Source organism: Manacus candei, unplaced genomic scaffold (assembly GCF_025592945.1).
Source record: "Manacus candei isolate 608988 ecotype Guabito, Panama unplaced genomic scaffold, ASM2559294v1 h1tg000013l, whole genome shotgun sequence".
NCBI classification, from domain to species: Eukaryota; Metazoa; Chordata; class Aves; order Passeriformes; family Pipridae; genus Manacus; species Manacus candei.
In genome coordinates this window covers 5,932,414-5,951,114 of record NW_026138061.1, presented here as the reverse complement: position 1 = coordinate 5,951,114, position 18,701 = coordinate 5,932,414, and positions in this window count along the sequence as shown.

The following is an 18,701-nucleotide window of genomic DNA, read 5'->3' as shown; positions in this document are numbered from 1 at the left end:
TATTCCAGTGAACACAAAACCGTTGTATCCCCTCTTTGTTCATACTTGCAGTGTGCTAGAATGATAAATATGAATTACTAGGTAAGGATTTGTTTTGAGTACAGTTATTGAGGAATCAGCCGTGCTATTCTGCTGACAGACAATAGAATATGCATGACTAATTCTCTCAGAACTGAAAGGACAATTTCCTTTGTTCATATTAGAGAGAAAGAAAACATTTGCATTATGAACAGTTGCATTATGAATGCAATGATTTTGTACCTGAATGTAATCAGCTTTGCTCAGTCTATTGCACTTAAATTATTTCTATGTCTTGCACGCAGAGCAAAAAAAAAACTATTTCACAGCTCATCATGAAAAGTGGCCAATCATTACTGCAACACTTGGGACAACCCAGGCTGTGATAACATTAATCATGGTGAATAGGTAGGGCATCTATGGTATCTTGACACCATTGGGTTGTATTTCACAGTACGATGGATTAGCTTATACTTTTCTCTTCACCAGAGAAGTTTTTCCAGTCACTAAAAGTATCTTATTCACAACAACATCTCAGCTGACTATTTGCTACAGTGCAATGGTTGGATTTTTGCTTTTGTGAGGTCAGGACCATGAACTTAGCTCTTCCAATAAAAAATGGCTTAACCCTAAGCAAACTGGAGACTATAGTTTTAAAATCCTACAAGTGAAGCTGTTCACTCAAAAAAAAAAAAAGTAAAGAAAAAAAGATCAAGGGGAAAACTTATCTCTTCCTGTGTGATTGATCTTTTTCTCTTCCAATTGCCCTCTGACCTACAATAAATCATTTTAGAGCGTGTCAGGAAAATCTTTTCAATAGCTTTAGAGCTGGGAGGAGAAATGTTTTGTCTCTCAAAGTATTATCACAAAAACCATGCAAACAATAGCAGCTTTTCTGTTATTTTTTCCACATCCAGTGAGATAATAAAGAAAGGTTTTTCCCCATGCTGCTGTGAGTTGATAGTGTTTAATGAATATTGCCATTTGAAATCCATATACAATTTTAATTCTGTAGAAGGTATATAGAATGAGACTTGGATTTCCTTATGAATATAAAAGCTAAAAGGAAAGAAACACACTGGAGAAATTATAACCCTGCTTTATGGAGCTGGTGCTCACTTGGAAATAAGGGTATTTTTAATATAATCCTTTATTAAATCAACAAAAGTGTATTGCTGAAACCATTGCTCCACTTGGTGTCAGGAGGCAGGAATGGGTATGAAGGCTGACTGTCTGATCTGTTTTCAGGTAGTCTGACCCTTCATGGTCATTTTGTGGTAAGTTTCTTCTAGTTCTTCCACACAGAAAATCACTGTGTCTGCAAAACCACCTGAGCTGCATCACAGCCTTGCTGTGAAAACCATGTGCAGTAACTGCACGATGAGGGGTAACAATGCCTTCTAACATATGTTGGCCTCATAATACCTGAATTTGGTGGCCTTTGATGAACGCATCCTGCACAAAACATCCATTTGAGAAGAAATTTGCAGGTGGATGATGACTCCTACAATGACAAAAACCTGGAAAAGACTTTATGTAGGAAGCTGACTTAATTCCCATTAAAATATTGTCAGAAGTTATGATTATTATGCTGTGTTATTAAACATGTTGGGGCATTTGGGGTGGGATTCCTGTGGGTAAATACAGGCATCTAGTAGACACATATCTGTATGTAGGCTAGAAACCAAGCACTTTTGGTAGTAACTGGAGACCAGAGAAGATTTGATGCACCCTGAAGAAGACATCTAAAACAGTAGTTCTAAGAACATCCTAAAAGTGCCTATTTCTTTTAATGGGCTTTTAACTTCTCTTTCTGAAACTCTCAGAGTTTAGGTCAGAGATAGATGTCACTGTTTCAGATGCATGGTGTTAGGACAGCTGGATCACTGTGGATCACAAGCAATTTTATACGCATTTTAAAAGCAGAACTCCAAGTCTAAACACACTAGCAGATTCAACAGGTTTTAAATACTGACTTGATATATCTTAATTTTACAAATATATGTTTGTTATATATTACATATAACAATACTTTGTTAAATTGTTCTCCCATTTAATTTCAATTTCTTGTGGTTTTGCTATCCACAACCCCCACCCCTCGCCTCGAAGAGGCCCCCCACATTTTTACCGTAAAACATCCCAGAAATGTCATTATGTAACTCTGATACCCTCCTAATCAGTTGAGCTCTGGCTGGGTGGGTAACCCCAGAGGCAGCAAGAATCTCCCGCACCTACAGCTTGTCCAGCTTCCCGTTCTCAGAACTACCGACCACAAGAAACTCCTGTGGTTACTAACAGAAGAAACAAGTTCCCTCCAATCTCCCAGTGCACCTTGTCAGTTGTGGTTTGTGAGAATTACACTGTGCTCTTATCCAAGGCAGTCAGGACCAGTGCAGGCTTTGTGCCCCTTTGTGCTGCCAGTTTGGGGTCCTCAGCTTTTGACTTCGAACTTTCCGGCACAGTGGCTCCATTCTGTGGGAAATTGTTCAAATTAGTCCCACAAAGAAAGCCATTGCCTTGTGAAAATTACCTGTGCTCAATCACAACACCTCTGTGGGAATGAAACAATGTTTCCCTTGAGATTTTTTATTTTTTTTCATTTATGTGTCTGCTAAAGTGTGAGATTGTTTGTGGTGATCTTGGTGTCTTCTTCCTCTTTACACTTTCTGAGCAGCCTGTATTCATTTATGTCATTGCTCTCGCAGCATTACCTTTGCTGTGAGAATGATAAGAAATGAACTATTTAATGGCAGTGAGGTGGGAACTGGGTGATGTGAAATGACATATTTCCTAATTAAATCACTAATGATCATAAAATATGCCACCAGGTTCTTCTATTATAACATATAGTTACAGTAGGAAAATATTTGGAATATATTTAGTCTCTCTTTTTTCATTTCCTTGAGGCTTTTGTACACATTTGTTTCTCAACATGACCCAAAATATCAGGCCTTGCAAAACATCTTCCCTTTTAAAAGATTACCCCGTGCTCTGTCACTACATCTCTTCCATTGCTGCTTTTGTCCTGTGACTGCTTGGCTGTGATCCTGGTGGGATTACACCAGCCTCTAATGGGCATGTTTTCCCTGGTTGCTCCTGGCTATTCTGCAATAGCACCACTCAGCTCCATCAAGGAAATAACTGCAATTTTCTCTTCCCTAATGAATTTCATAATGTAATCAGAGTCAGGCCATGACTGAGAATGAAAGTAAAACTTGATGTAATGGTCAGGCAAGAAATTTGACTTGAAGCTTTGTTTTGACTGTCCCCCAAATGAGGAGAGGCATTGCTGACAGCTCTGAATATACTCTGTGGATGCTGATGGCTCCAGTGGCAATAAAAATGTTCACAGTTTTTGGTTTTAGTCTTGTTTTCATTACCACTGTCATGTTGCTTCTTTCTGTGAAGTTTGTGTTGCTAGCTAATGATCTACTTCCAGGGACAGGAACAGCCTTTGGCTTCCTGCAGAGATTAATTAAAGAAAATACAATAAAATCCCACTGGGAGTTCTTGTGTGGAGGTTCAGCCTTCACTGGGTGCTGGCTGAGAGCAGGTAGGCAGCTGAAGATATCACCAGGCACCTGTGGGTTCTCAGAGGCACTGAGCTATTGAGTGTGTTTAAGAAGTTGAATATGAATTATCAGCTGTAACTATCAGGGACAAAGTGGTGAAGGGGCATCAAGCTTCACCTACACAAGGGCACAGATCCACATTACTTTTTTACTCTTCAACATGACCCAATTTAGGTTGTCAGGGTGAGCAAAAAATGGTCAAACACTGACAAGCCTGACTCCTGCTCCCTTCCCCACTTCTCAACCTGCTGTGCACATTTAGCAGCAACTGGCCACTTCAACTAGTCTGGGGAAAAACCCAGCTGGGACCTGCACATCTCTTTTGGCTTTTGGACAGGCCAGTCCAAGACTCACAAGCCAAACATCTGTGGGAATCTAAAGACTTATAAAGTGCAGATCCAGAGGGTTTTAATGTAAGAAGCAGTTTGGCTTAGCCAACATGTTGGCATGGGAAATATCTGAACGATGCCAGATCAGGAGGAGACCAACCCAGCACTGAGTGGGCAAAGCAGCGTGACTGTTTCTTCAACACGTCAGGCCAGCACATGTCAAATACCACCGTGAGTGTTGCAGCTTCTCAAAGGTCTCTTGGTAAGCCTGGGGCTGGCAGTGAATCACCAGGATTGTTGTCCCTCTGCAAACACCAATTTCCCAGGCAGCTGAAAGAGGATGAGATGGCTGAACCCTTGTAGTTTGCAACTAGAAGAAAAAAAACCATTCCTAATTCTGTTGTGCTCAGTTGTGGCTGCAGCCATTGTGCCAACCTTCCCCCCACAGAGCCTCATCCAGATGTTGTGGTTCCCTGGGGCTGGTGGCTGTTCCCTGGTTCCCCTGGGGCTGGTGGCTCAGGAACTGGAGCAATGGGAGACTTCTGGAAAGGTAGTTGGGATTTCTCCTTGCTGCAGGCAAGGTGGCTGCTGCTCTCATAACATTGAGTGTGGTGGTGAACTTTCCTGATGGGATTTTGCTGGCTCATTGTGCTGATAAGCAGAATCCCACACTTCTGGAGTGCTTTGGAAGGGCAGGGCAAATTGTAACACTTTAGGTGAAGTGCATGCAAGGCTTCACAGAGTCATTTATTACAACTGCTGTTCCACTGCCAGAATCTCTGCTATGGTCATTTGGCACCTGTCTGTGGAGTTAAGCTCAACAGTGCCAGTAGCCACCAACAGAGACTTGGCCCTCTCCGTTGGAAAATCCCAGCCTTCCAGGATATGCTTATCTTGCTAGAGCTATTTTATTTTGTCTGCAGTAAAGCTGGACAAGTGATTTGGCATTGACGGGCCAGGCTGTTAAAAGCATTCATAAATGTGAGGAGTTTCATTACTGCAGAGGATCCAACTCCATCGCCCACCGAGGACAGCACTCTCGCTTCAGTGAAGACAGGCAGTCAACAGTGCTGACCCCTCTGGTTTCTGAGTGCCAAAAAGAAGTCAATCTTCCCTACTTCTTATCCTACTATCCTTTATTTTGGACATCTGACACCTTGCATTTCGATATCCCATGGTTCACCATTTGGGAGTATTTTCTATTCCCAGTGCTGTGCTGACCTGCTTTCCTACCCTTGGCTGGGATGCTCTGACAGTCTTCCCCCGGTGATGTGGCTTCCCCTTCTAGGTGGTGGCTCACTGCTCTGGGTACACCACAGGTGCCAGAGTGTGTGGGTCTCCTTATAGGGAAAAGCACTACAAAGCTGCTGATGTGGATGAACTGTTTCTGACTGGGTCCCAGGCAATCTTGTGGGTGGACTAAACTCAGAGCTGGTCCAAAAAACAGTTTGGGAAGGTGATGTTCCCACAGACAGCCACCCAACACAAAGCAGAAAATCCAAACAGTTCTTTCTAAAGTATGCAGATAATGACATACTGCCTCCTGCTTCTGAACTGAAAAGTAAATACTGGTGCTAGGCAGTGTTCAGGACCTTGCTATTTTGGGTCAGCGGTCAGATGTGTATTAAGAGATTCACTCGGTGTTCCCTTCACTTGAGAGGGAAGCAGGGAGACTCTTGTGCACCATGCAGAGCCCAGTGCTTTCAACTTGGCAAGGGTGATATTGATGAACACAGAGCGCACTGAAGCTTCGCATGTCTTTTTTGGGATGAAAAAACTCTTCAATGCAAAGTATGTTTGAGGGGATACAGCAAATCTTATCAGTAATGGCAAAAATAAGCTCTGTAGGGTGGTCACCACCACACAAACTTTCTGCTGTAAAGAGGAAAAGAGAATTGCTGAGATGAATGATTCAAAATAGCTGCAATAGGTTTGGACTGTATTCTTGTTTGCTCTTTGTGATAACGTGATTTCTTCAGGGTGCATGCTGCCTTCTCTCCCAGGACTCCAGTCAAAACATGGCTTGTGGGAAGCATCTCCCTTTTACACTTTGACTGCCTGATATTTATATTCTTCGCTCATTGTTTGTTCTCACTTTCCTCTTGCCTCTGCAGAAGTGACTGCTAGGAGCTGTGCCATTTGTTAAGGACTGCCCATTCCCCATAGGAGTCTTCTGTGCAGTAATGCTGCTGGCAGCTGTGTCCAATTTCCTGAATGGTGTGCAAGGCAAACGTGCAATCAATTAGGTGTATTGCACAACTGACGGGCTCACATTGCTAGGATCCATTGATTTTAAAAGCAGAAAGGACTGTTGTCATGTAGCCTGACCTTGCATTTTCAAGGTTTTGTTGCAAAATTTATTAAAAGCCCTTTCCCTCCTTTGTGATCTGTAGGAATAGACAGTACTTGATGTAATGCTGATGCCCACAGCCCAGTTTCCAGAGGCGATGTGAAGTTGGAAACCAGGTGAATCAAACTGGTGTTTAGCTACTATAGCTCTTAAATGCTGATTTCAGTAGCCAGTTGAAATATTTGGACATTCTGTTTAGACACCTTAAAAAGTGGGTCCCTTGCACTGCAATTTCTTGGCACTAAATTCTTTAGAGAATCAGGCCAATGGCTTTCTACAGATTCTCAGTTTCAGGTCCATAAGTGTATTAGAAAGATTATCTGTACGTTTTATTGTTAAACATATTTTTACAAAGATAGGAAAAAAATTTTTCACACACAGCAAATTAAAAACAGGCCCTTAAATAAGAATCATGAATTCATCATCAGAATCAGAAGAATCATGCACTTCTTACAAGTGAATATTCCCCCCTTCTCCCATTATTATTTCTTTAGGCAATTTACTCATTTTAATCAAATGCCCACTTTTTGCAAAAATCCTGTTCCACTCACAGAATATCCTGAGTTGGAAGGGACCCACAGGAATGATCAAAGCCCAACTCCTGGTGCTTCAGAGTCACACCCTGTGACTGAAAGAGTTATCCAAATGCTTCTTGAACTCTGGCAGGCTTAGTGCTCTGTCCACTTCCCTGGAAGTTCGCAATCATCCTCTGGGTGAAGAATTTTTTCCTAATGTCCAACCTAAACCTCCCTTGTCACAGCATCATGCCATTCTCTTGACCAAATCTATCAGTTAGATTTGGTCCGAGGTAGTGGCCATGGGGACTCCATGAGATTATATTTAACTCCTTTTGATTTCTTAAGTCTTCAAATCAGGCAGCAGTTGCTCAGGAAATCGAGCAGGTGGAAGACTGTCTTGTTTCAGGCAGTTTTCAGAATAAGTCTAGCTGGGAGCAGAGGATGGTCTCCACTACACATGGAGGGTGCACTGCCAGTCCCCAAAGGGTGCAAGTGGATGTGATGTTCTGCCAGATCAAAGCTGAAGCACTTGACTTTCACTTTGGTCTTGTGTAACAGACCTTACACCCCCTACAGTGGTGCAGGCCATGCTTTATACTCCAAATTAAGCTCAGGTTACTTTCAGCACCAGACTAAACAGTGCCATTTCTGTAGACTGCTCTTAAGTGACTATCTTTCCTGACTGACTGAGGACAAAACTTAAGGAGAAAAGTTTCTTGACTTAGTAATCTTCACAGAGCTCTTACAGTTGTGTGGGCTGATCCCAGAACATCTAAGTGATTGCTGCTCACCATACAGCATTTACCAAATAGATAAAAATAACTAGTGCTGTATTATTGGGAACATTGATAGCTCCAGAGGGAAGAAATTAAAAAGCCTTCTAGAAAAAGGAGTCTTGTAACCAACCCAGAAGCATTAGTGAGGCAAAGACTAGAAATCACTGAAATTTCTGTGCATGTGGTAGAGTTCTGTGAGGCTTTCTCCATGACTATGTGAATCAAGAGGTATTGTCAGCTCCAATCTCCCTGACAGCACCAGAAAAACTCTTGTTGATTTCTCTAGATATGAGATCAGATCTTAAAATGTTGCTCCCAACAGGCAGAGATCAATGGGAGAGAAAGAAGTTGAAATAGTATTAGGCAGCTGGGTCAAAAACCAGCCCAGCCTGGTCAGAAATGACCCTCTCTGACCTATGCACTGGCTATCCCTTCAGAGCAACCACAGGAGCATTTGGCTTTTCTTCCATTGCACAGGAAGCCTTACTGCAGGTACCTATATATGGTTAGTTTCCTCTGTGTAGGTAAAGGGATTGCTTCCATTAACAATGGAAAACAAGTCAGCCTGAGTTGCTAGGGCCATTGTAAATAGAGTGCATGAGTGCGAGTACAACAGATCAGGCCCCTAATCGGTTCTTCCTATCAAAATACTATTTATTGCTGCTTGTCAGTAAAGAGTGACCAGTAAATGGAGATGCCAGCTCCATCTGGGTGCCAGATTACTGGGAGGAGAGCTGCTTCCTTTGGATCTTCCTGACACATTTCTAACACTTAAGCAAGGGTCTCTCCTTCCCTGAGACTGACTTCCAGCTATCATTAGAGGGAGCTGTTGCCCCAGCAAGACCCAACCTCCCTTTGTGCTCCTCATCAGATCTACTCCGAGCTGCCGTGCAGCAAGGAAATTCCATTGATTCATGAGTTGGCACCTTTCTGTAAGCACTGTCAATCATGTCAGCTCTTGAGGGTGCTTTGTAAATAAAGACCTTCACTTTCATTATTTTGGCTTTCTGTATGCAACAGAAGAAAGATGTCTGAGCTGAACTGTGGTAGCGTTGTGATTTTCCAACACTGACCCTTTTAACCCTTCTTTTAATGTACATTAAAAAAGCAGGGGAGAGCCTTGACATAATTTTCTGCCCCTTTTTAGACTATCATAATTTCACCAGTACTTTGTTTGAACTATCAGTCTTTTTTCTTATTCTGATCCTGTTCTCATTTCTATCACGACTGGAGTAATTCAGACCAAGCCAGGAAGTTACATGAGTGCAAACCAGTGTGAATGAGATTAGAGTTAGTCTTTTTTGTGAAAAAGAACAAAGACCCAGGACCAAAACTTAGCAAAGTCAAGCATCCAACTTTTAACTTGTAGCCATTTTTATTGAAACAAACATCAGGATGGTGGCTAGGGGTACTCTGTCTCCATCCATTCCACACTTGTTTTCCTAATAGGGGACAGACATATTCTTAGGTTTTGTTTTCTGATGAGAAATGTGTGGAGATTAGATGTCACTAAGTCACTATGAGACACGATGTCATTGGTGGTATTCCAGGCCGATAACATCACAGGGAATATTTCATACTAAGAGAGGGTGTAGATTGAATTACTGCAGGCTCAGCATGGGTTGTGCAGTGAGTGTGTAAGAAAGTATTTCAGTCACATGAAGCAATACATGGGGTATTGTTTTAAATGTACATGGGCTGAATTAAAAATGTCAGCTATCACATGAGGTTTCTTTTTTAATGGACAGGAACAATTGTGTAACCAGATCCCCATGCTTATTAAGACAAATTCGGATTGGTGGATAAAATTTAAATAGGAATTTATTGCCTGTTTACTTTGAATATCTTGAATCTGGGAGTTGGCTCATTTACCACAGAGGGACTGCGCCCTGTATACCTGTAAACCACTGTTCTTAAAACTGTGCGACTCATTTGAAGCAGATAAGGTTATCTTGGTGTTTGCAGTTTTCCTTCTACTCTTCTGTTTTTCCTGTGAAGAGCATTTGGCACTGTCCCTGTTCTAAGGTAATACTACTTAATTTTCCAAAGCAATTTGTTGGGTTTCTAAGTGTGACCATTCAGCATGTAAATTCAATGCATAATCCTTGTGCTGTCATCTTACTCACTTAAATGGACTGAATACAAGGCATATTTTTGTAATCTGTCTCTGCTCTCTTGGGACAGCTTTGTAAATGACATGTTACATTCCCGAGTCTCCTCCAGGCAAAGAGGTTCATTCAGTGCCAGTAAAGAGCAGTTATTTCCTAATATGTATATTAACTACTCAAAATGTCATTGTGAAGATCTGAGGAAAAGCTCTGTCAACAGAAAGCAAGTGGGAGCTAGCAGCAAGTGGCTCTACTCAGAGTGTGTGTCCGTCAGGACAGCGTCCAACACACTGCTGACAGATCCAGCCTCGTTGTCTCAGTGGGGTGACCCAAGTGCTACAAGTTAAACTGGTCTGTGGTCAAAGAGCTCACCATCAACAGATGGTGCCCAGGAGTCAAGTGCCCTGTCTCCAGGCTCATTGTAAGCCAGCACCAGCCACTGTTGCCATTCAAAGAAGCAGCTCTGCCTTTCCCTGCACTTTCTGTAGCCATCAGTAAGAGAAGGTGTCTCTCTGTTCTGCAGGTAACAGAGTCTTGCCAGTGACCTGTTTTAAAACTATCGAGGAAACAGCAACCAAAAGTCATTTTAACTGATCTGATTTATTGTACAACCACAGATACTGGCCCCAAGGTATGGTGGCACCACAGCAGAAATAAGTTTCGTGGATCAGTGACAGGACTACTTCTTCTGATTGCAGTGTTGGTTTATGGTAGGTTAAAGAGATCATGAAGCTCCAGGTTAAGATATCTATGCAGCCAAAAGCTCCTACCAGCCTCAGCTCCACAGTGCTGGGCCATTAACTCCCAAAGCTAAGGGGCTTCAAATAGAAGGTTGCTCTGTCAGCCCCCTGGCTATACCTCTGCCCAGCTTTGTACCTCCACACTGTCTTGAGTAGTTTGGTTCAATCAATGCCAGTATCTTCTCTAGTGAGTTCTCTTTGCTGCTTCTCTTTTTGCTGCCTAGGGCTGTCAAGTTATGGTTTAAATTTCAAGCAAAGAAAAGAAGATAGTTTCACAGGGTTCAGAATTGACGAGGGCAAATCACTGTCAAGGGATACAGATGTCAAAAGCATAAAGGAAGTGTTTTTTTTCAAGGCCTGTGTAACTCATGGAGGAGGACTATAGTGACAATGACTACATACAATGATCTCAGGAAGGCTATTATTAGATAATTGATTAGCAAAGGATCATTCGTGCATTACCTGCTCTACTCTGTTCCTTAAATCTTAATGTACTCCCTTCAGTCTCCTCCTTAATATGACAGGGGCTAAGGTTCAGGACAGTAAACTGTGATGTTCAACTTTTGGGTTGATCTAGCACATTTATTCCTACACTTCATAAACAATCCTTTAATAATCTGAGAGTGGAACTGAAGACCTGACTGTGTGTTGTCACACTTTGGGCACAAATTATCACCTGCAAAAGCAGTAGCTTATCTGGCAAACTGCATGGTCATATATTCTCAAGGAAGAATAAGATTAGGGTGTTAGCTTACAAACATGAGGTTTTCTAGTCATGCACAGCAAAGATAAGGCCAACTATGTCAAACTTCCGGTGCCCTTAGTCCAGATGGTATTCTGCTGTGGACACTGAGCACTTAGGGAGAAAGGAGGAATGTGAAACTTGCTGTCTTTGGTATATAGCTTTAATGATAATCAATTATTTATCCCACAAGAAAGTGTTTGTAATTGAAAATCTACACAGACGGTTTGAAGGCTGAACTTGCTTTTATTTGCACAAAGATAAACAGAGAAGGATTCCTTTGCAGTTGGTGGATGTGGGGCAGTGTTACAATGAGCAGAATCAGGCCTTTAGTATGTGATGTGTACCTTGGTTCCTCCCCCTGTCTATCCTCTGCTCTTCCCACTGGCAGTGCAGGTGTAGCTCTTGAATGGTAACAGGGAACATTTGGATCAGTGTTGGGTTTTTTTGCAAACGCTCTTTAAAACTATATCTTTAAGTAAAAGGAGAAGACAAAAACCCTATCATCTCTCCACTCCCAAATGATTTGCAGTTCAGAGGGTCAGCATGGTTGATAGTGTTGCTTTCTTCATGGTCATCTCTGGAATATGTGAGAACTTCTCAAACCTGTGCCATTACCTACTGCTGGTCCAATGTACTTACAAACACTATCACCCTTTATGATTACGAAGCTGTATCAGGTGAGAGAGGGATTCCTCCCTGCTAGGAAGCCCTTGGCAGTAATGCCAAGTAGTGTGTGAGGAACAGAGTGATTATGATCAGCTCTGGGGTTCCTTGAGCTCCTAGGGGAAAGAAGGAAACCTTTCAGGGTTTGCTTCAGACAAGTGACCTCAGGACAACCTGGCACACTGAGGGTCTGCAGGATTTTTGAAGAAAAAGAGAAAGGGCTGGATCCTTCCACCATGCAGCTTGGAAACTACACACAGCATGGCATCATCAAGTTAACCTGTTTTCCAGTGCAAAGCCCATGGGCCTGACTAACATTTTTGTTATCAAAATGTACAAGGAGTTCCAAGGTCTTCTGTCATAACGGCTGCTGACAGAGACACAGCAATTTCAGGGCTGAACCAAACTGCAGCAGGACACACAGAAGGGAGGGGATCCTGGTTGTCCAAACACAGCAAAGAAAGAAGTGGTTTCATTCAGAAAGGCAGTTTCTGCTTTTCATTCAGAGTGGGAAGTGTGTGACAGGATCCAGTGAGCTGGTGGAGGGAAGTAACCTGGAGGGAAGTAACCCTTACACACAGTAGGAGCGGAATTCATTGAAGAAATACCTTCCCATCCCTACCCATCTCCTAAACCAGTCTTCTGCCCTGAGAGAGATAATCTGTCAAATACTGACCATGCTCTCATTTTTCTCAAAGAAAAGTAGGAAGCTCTAAGTGACACAAAAACAGGTCCTGCTTCCTTCTGCGAGCCAGGATAGTGGCAGCTTGCAGACTACTTCTTGGGGGGGAAGAAACTGCTCTCTGTGGGGTTTGGCCTTCAGGGTGGCTATGGCTATCGCTCTTGTCTGGGAGTCATGTGCCTTAATCCCCCAAAGTGGACTGCCCTGCAGTTGAACATTCCCTGCATTCCTGCCGCCTGCTGACACGAAGCCTGTTCAAAAGCAGCTCCAGAGGCTGTGGGAAACCTTTGCACCAGCTATGGGGGTGGCTGCTGCTCTCCCTGTGTCCCTTGTGCCAGGCATGCCTTTCTATTCGGAGCTGCAGGGCCACCCGTGTTGGGGACAGATATAGCTGGGGGAGCAGAGTAAGAAAGTATCTCAGCACCCATGGGCTGATGCTCACATGCTTCCAGAGACTTGATGCAGTGTAAATCCTACCATTTGCTAGAGAGAAACTGAAGCAGGGGCCAGGAAGGGATTTTTGGGAGGCTGGATCTCCATTCACAGGGACAGGGAGGTTGAGCTGGGAAAGGAAGAGAGGTCCAGGGAAGAGGAGAAGCTCTAATGACTGCCTGTACCTCTGTCCCACAAATGAGATCTAGTAAGGTGGGTAGGCTACTGCTTCTGTCTCAAGTGTGCTGCGGGCAAGGTCTCATAAAGCCTTAAAATTCAGGAGAAAGTGACATTTCTGCTATCCCAGAAGGGTGGAAACTTTTCATCCTTGTCCTGACTTGATGCTTGGCAAACCTTAACATAAACCCTGGTCCTGATCAGGGCTGAAAAGGAAGGCTATCCTTCTTGTTTCCCTGTTTGTAAAGTGGAAACAATGATAATAATGATTAGAAGAATAAATAATTCTTTCAAATAATGAGTGTTTTAGTGTTGGTTATAAATAAATTAAAACGTCACCAAGGTGTCTGCAGCCTTTGGGAAGACTGAGAAGTCTTGAGAGTATCAGTAAGATGGCACTGCTGAGTAAGGACTGTGTTTATGGGAAAAGGCTGGGGACGCAGGCAGTGGCAGGATAGGAGGGATCATAGTTATTTTTTCTCAGTCTGTTATGGTTTCTCATTTTCTAAGAATTTCAGAGACAGGTAGGAATTTGGAAGCTTTTGTGTGCTGATAACCATGGCCGTTAGGGTTTGACAAGTGTGAAAGACAGGCATATGTTTTCCCCAAAGATATGCAACACCAACCCTCAATGCATCATCTGTGGACGAGTGTTTACATTGTACAACTTTCTGAATCAACTGTCACTTTTTTTCATTCTCTCACTCTTTTTTTATGAATGAAGTCTGAAGCAAGCCAGACAGAAAGGAAGGCTGCAGCATGTTTTATAGCTTGTGTTTCCTTCTGGTGAGGATGTTACATTTGCTGAAGTGAATTTCTGAAAGAGATGTGGAAGGGTTTTCTGGTCAGGGTTAGGGGATATTTCATTCATGCAGGAAGTTGCAAAAGCTGAACAGAAAGTGTGTATTCTGGAAGTTTCAATTAAAAGAAAAAAGTAGGCTGAAGGGTAAAATTGCAAAATACCAGCTGAGGCTCAGAAGTCGAGTTCAATTCATAGTCCTAGTAAAGTTTAATGTTACTAGCAATAAAAAAATGCTTTAAATCCAAGACATAGGAATAATTTGTCATCCAATATTTTAGTGTAAATTTTTGAAAATGTTCTTTTCTATGATGTAGTTCTGTGACAAATAGTAGCTGCCTCTTACATAAGCTGTTTCAGTGCAGAAACCGTGGACTGAGCATGGGGAATTCTTCAGAGCTGGGATGAATGGGATGGGTGTAATATCAGAGCATAGTATCACCTGAGTTTGGGTTTCGGGAGTTTCAACATGTTAATGTCAAACAAATCATCAGCACAGCAAGAAATGGAAATGCTACTCTGTTGTCCATAGGGAATGCACAAGATGATTTGAGTGGGGATTGTGGTTTAAATGCCTTTAATATTCCACATACCAGTGCATCAGGGAGTGGAAGCTGATGTATTTTAGCTTTGTTCTGCTAAGAAGTTAGGTTTTCCCATTCATTTGTCCTAGACCCATGGCACACAGCTTTACTACAGACATGTAACCTCAGTGGGCCAGATGCCAGGGGATGGGAAGGGAGTGTTGGCATAGGCAGTGAATGATACCTTACTGAACCACAAGGATTTATAGTTTTATGTGTTTTGAAGTCAAGAAGAGTTCACTTTGGCCATCTACGTTGACTCATTTTATCACATGGGTGAAAGAATCTCACTCCAAACTTTCTACACCAGGTTCATAGTTTCTGTTTGAAAGTCTGTGTATTTTTAGGGAGACAAAATCAATTTCGATTTAAAAGACTTCCAATGAATTTTCCACATTTCTAGTTAAGGTTTTGCATAGATATAACTCAAGTTGTGTGAGCCCTTTATGCAGAGCAGTTTCAGCCAGTTCAGTCCTCTCTTACATCACTATTCCAAATGGATAATTTCCGAGGTCTGAGCACATGATAGGGAATAATTGAGTTACTGAAGATGCCCATCATATGAAACCTGTTAACTGACCATGTGCATGACTTAAGCTTGACCCACTGAGAAGTATGTTAGCTTAAACTGCCTCTACAGTGGATTTCATTTTCATTAGGAGCTAAGCTAGCACAATTTACTTTGCAGCTGCATTATGCTAAGGACACATGCATGGTCAGGCACCAACCATTATTGTGGCTTAGCTGACAATCAGTAGCTTGATTAACTGCCTGAATTCACTCATGCACCCCAGCCCAAAAGGAGTGGGTGGAAAAGATCTAAATATATATATTATTATCTCATTTTGTTGTCCCTGGACATGTTTTATAAGCTAGAGGAGGCCTTGGATGCACTTCAGAAGTCAGTATGCTGTGCTATTTAAAAGTGAAGGGCAAACAGAGGCAAAATTTACATTTCTCCAACAAGAAATGGGAACTCAAGCTTAAGCTTTTTTGTTAGAGAAAGCAGTCTGTGGTCTTCAAAGGTCACAAGCGTTCACAACAGCAGCTTAGCGTCTCATCCAGCAAAAGGACTTCTTCTGTAGCTTAGCCCCTCCTAAAATCACATGAGGGCACTACTGTGAGGGCTGTGACTGCTTTGCCTGTGTGATCTCATGGAATCACAGCCTGCAATGGCACATAAAGTGACAGGCTGACCCAACAGATGGTTTCATTAGTACTGCACAGGTCGTGACAGCAATGCCTGCAGTAGCCCATGAGCATATTGAAAACCTAGTGCCAGGATACATAGGGAAAGCAAAGACAAGTTGACAAAATTGGCAGAAGAAAACTTCAGATGAATGAGTAGTAAAGCAGCTGAAACCTGTAGGCAGAGTAGGTTTTCTGCTGATGTGCACACCTTCCTCTCCAATCCACTGGTCTCCAAATGCCTGACATGAACTCCAACAAACCTTCAAAACCACAAGATACTTGGAGGTCTCTGCCTTGTGTTTGCCTTTTCCATCATTCCTAACCCCTTGTAGGTAGCTTACAAAAGGGATATTTATTCAACAGTGCAGTGTCTCAACTGCTTTGCAGTCAGACTGAACGACTGTCCCCAGGTCACAGCCCCTTGAGCCCCATTCAGCATGGGGTCCATGATGTTTAAAGGTGTGTTGTGTGGAGCAGGAACTGCTCCTATCTCTGTCTGTGCTCCACAGGATCACAGAAATGGTGGATAGAAGGGAGCCTTGGAGGACATCTGTCCTTCCTCCCTCAGGAAACAGGAATATTTTCAAGTGAAGTGAAATGCAGAGCCGCAGTATGGATAGAAGCTCAAGGCTTGCAAGAACAGGATATCTTAATGCAGTCAAGAAACACCAGAAGGGAAAAGAAAATAAAGCAAAGAAGAAAACCCTCCTAGTTTTGCCAGGAGAAAAAAAGAAACCCTGACAGCACATTTTAATATCTATCATGAAGGAAATATACTGGTGAAGGATTCAAACTGGAGAGAAGTAATTAATTTTCTGTGTAATATGGGTGTAAAAATGGAAAATTTCCACTCTCATGGGATGAAGTTTTGGAGTTCAGCAGAAATTTGCAGCCAATACCCAGTTGCATTGGAAAAAAAGAAAAAATTACCCTTTGCTGGTTATCATCCCAGCTGTGCTACATGCCTAGTGGAGCAAACTGGCCCAAAAAATACAGTCTCTGGCAAGGTTTTTCCTCTGCTGAATGTGAACGCTATCTATCTGCTGAGCTTAATTAAACTGTCTGGCTGTTTCAGCTTGCACAATTTAGATAAGAAAATGACTATTTGTCCCAGACTCAGAGAGAAACAACTAACCCTCTTCCTTATGTGGTGTGAGTCTGTCATTGTCCTGCTGCCCAGTTTGTAATACTGAACTATGTACTCAAATCAAATGCTGCTCCCACCAGAGGTCAAAATTCTTGCTTCTCCTCTAGATGGCAAACTCTCCTTAATTTTGGAAGGGGAACAGCCACAGCGGTTGCTGCTGGCTTTTGCAGTCGTTAATTTGCAGCATTATTTCAGCTTTTAATTTTGAATCAACCAGACCCAAGAAGACAAATCCCAGCAGTGGCAATGGAAGAGGAGGGGAAGTGGGGAACCTGTGGGGACATACACAAGTTTCATAGAGAGATCCTCGTGAGTTGAAATGTGAATTAATAGGCATTGATTTACCGTATACGTTTGGGAAGTGCAGTCTATTCACACAGTTGAATGCTGTGGATCTCCAGGAGTTGCTCTTCCAGGAGAGAAACACAGGTCTGCTTAGGTGTTTTAGTTATGATTGAAGCAAGAATAAAACCAGACTTCTGTTTATTTATTTATTTGTTTATTCATTTATTCATTTATTTTGCCAGTGAGAGGAACCTCAAGCAAGGAGTTATGGCTCCCAGTTCCTCTGTAGACAGCAAGTTCTCCTGTTCTTCCCTTGACAGCCCATCCCCATGGGTTTACCTATCATCCTCTTTTAAATTCTATTCCTTCTTTTCATCTTCTGTCTCCTGCCAAATATTTTCTCCTCTCTTTTTTCAACCATAATCCAGCCCTGGAGCTCCAGGAGTTGAACTTGAAACCTTGTCGGTCCTTTCCAACTTAGGATATTCTACAATTCCATGACTCTTTAACTCCTCCATCTATGTACCCTATTCCCAAACCCCATCTCCCCTCTCTACCCAATTCCCATCTCCCCTAAACGTTCAGATTCAAAACATGATCATCACTTGTGCAGAGCACTGTGGCAAAGTTGCAAACAACCATCTCTCAGTTGCCTCTCAATATCTTATGCCCCAGAAGATACACGTATTGGAAGTCCTGCAAAATGAAGACAGTTTGGTACCTCAGGTCTTAACCATCCCCCCCTTCCCAGAAGCACAGGGCCTTAAGGGAGTTGAGGGATTTATCTGCTAAAAGTAGTTGTCTACAGTGTAGTAATCTATATCTCAGCTGGTCACCTGGGCTGCCTTTACAATCAGTGGAGAGTTGTCAGCAGTGTTCGGGGAATTGAGGGCATTTCCTAAAGTGGTCACCCACGTTATTTAAAAGTGTTGCACTCCCTAAACTATCTGTAAAGAGAGCCTGGACACTCTGCTTTGATGGAAACTCATATCACAGGCAAAGTTAGGGAAGAAGAGTCTCATTTTTTGTGCCTCTAGTCAGCTGAGGTGACATTTTTATTTTAACTATTTCTTGGAATTCAGATTATTTCAGACTTCCTCCTTGTGCAGGAAATAGAACAGTCTTTGACATAACTAGTAAAACTTCCCCCTTACTTTCTCCTTGAAAGTTTTTAGAAATCAATTCTCAGACTCTGCAGTGGAAGTAAATTAAAAAATTTGTGAGATCAGCCCTTTGAAAAATAAAGAAAGAAGGTAAATGTAGTATTTTCCAAATTAGAATTGGGTAGACATAATTTCCTATGTATAACTTTTGGTTATAAACATAGGCAGGAATATGAGGTTTCAGAAAGGAACTTGTTCTTCTTTCATTTTTGGTATGATGAAGGGCATGAGGAGATCCAGTCAAGTATCTGTGTTCCCTTTCTTATCTAGCACTGCAGTATTTTCTCAGGGCAAATGAAACACCATTTGTCTTGTCTCAATCATCAGTTCTCTGGATAGAGAAAGAACAAGTACTTTCCAGCCTATATAGAGTCAGTTTGACAAATTGTTCCCCTCCCCAGCAAAGTATTTGCTAGTTTCCT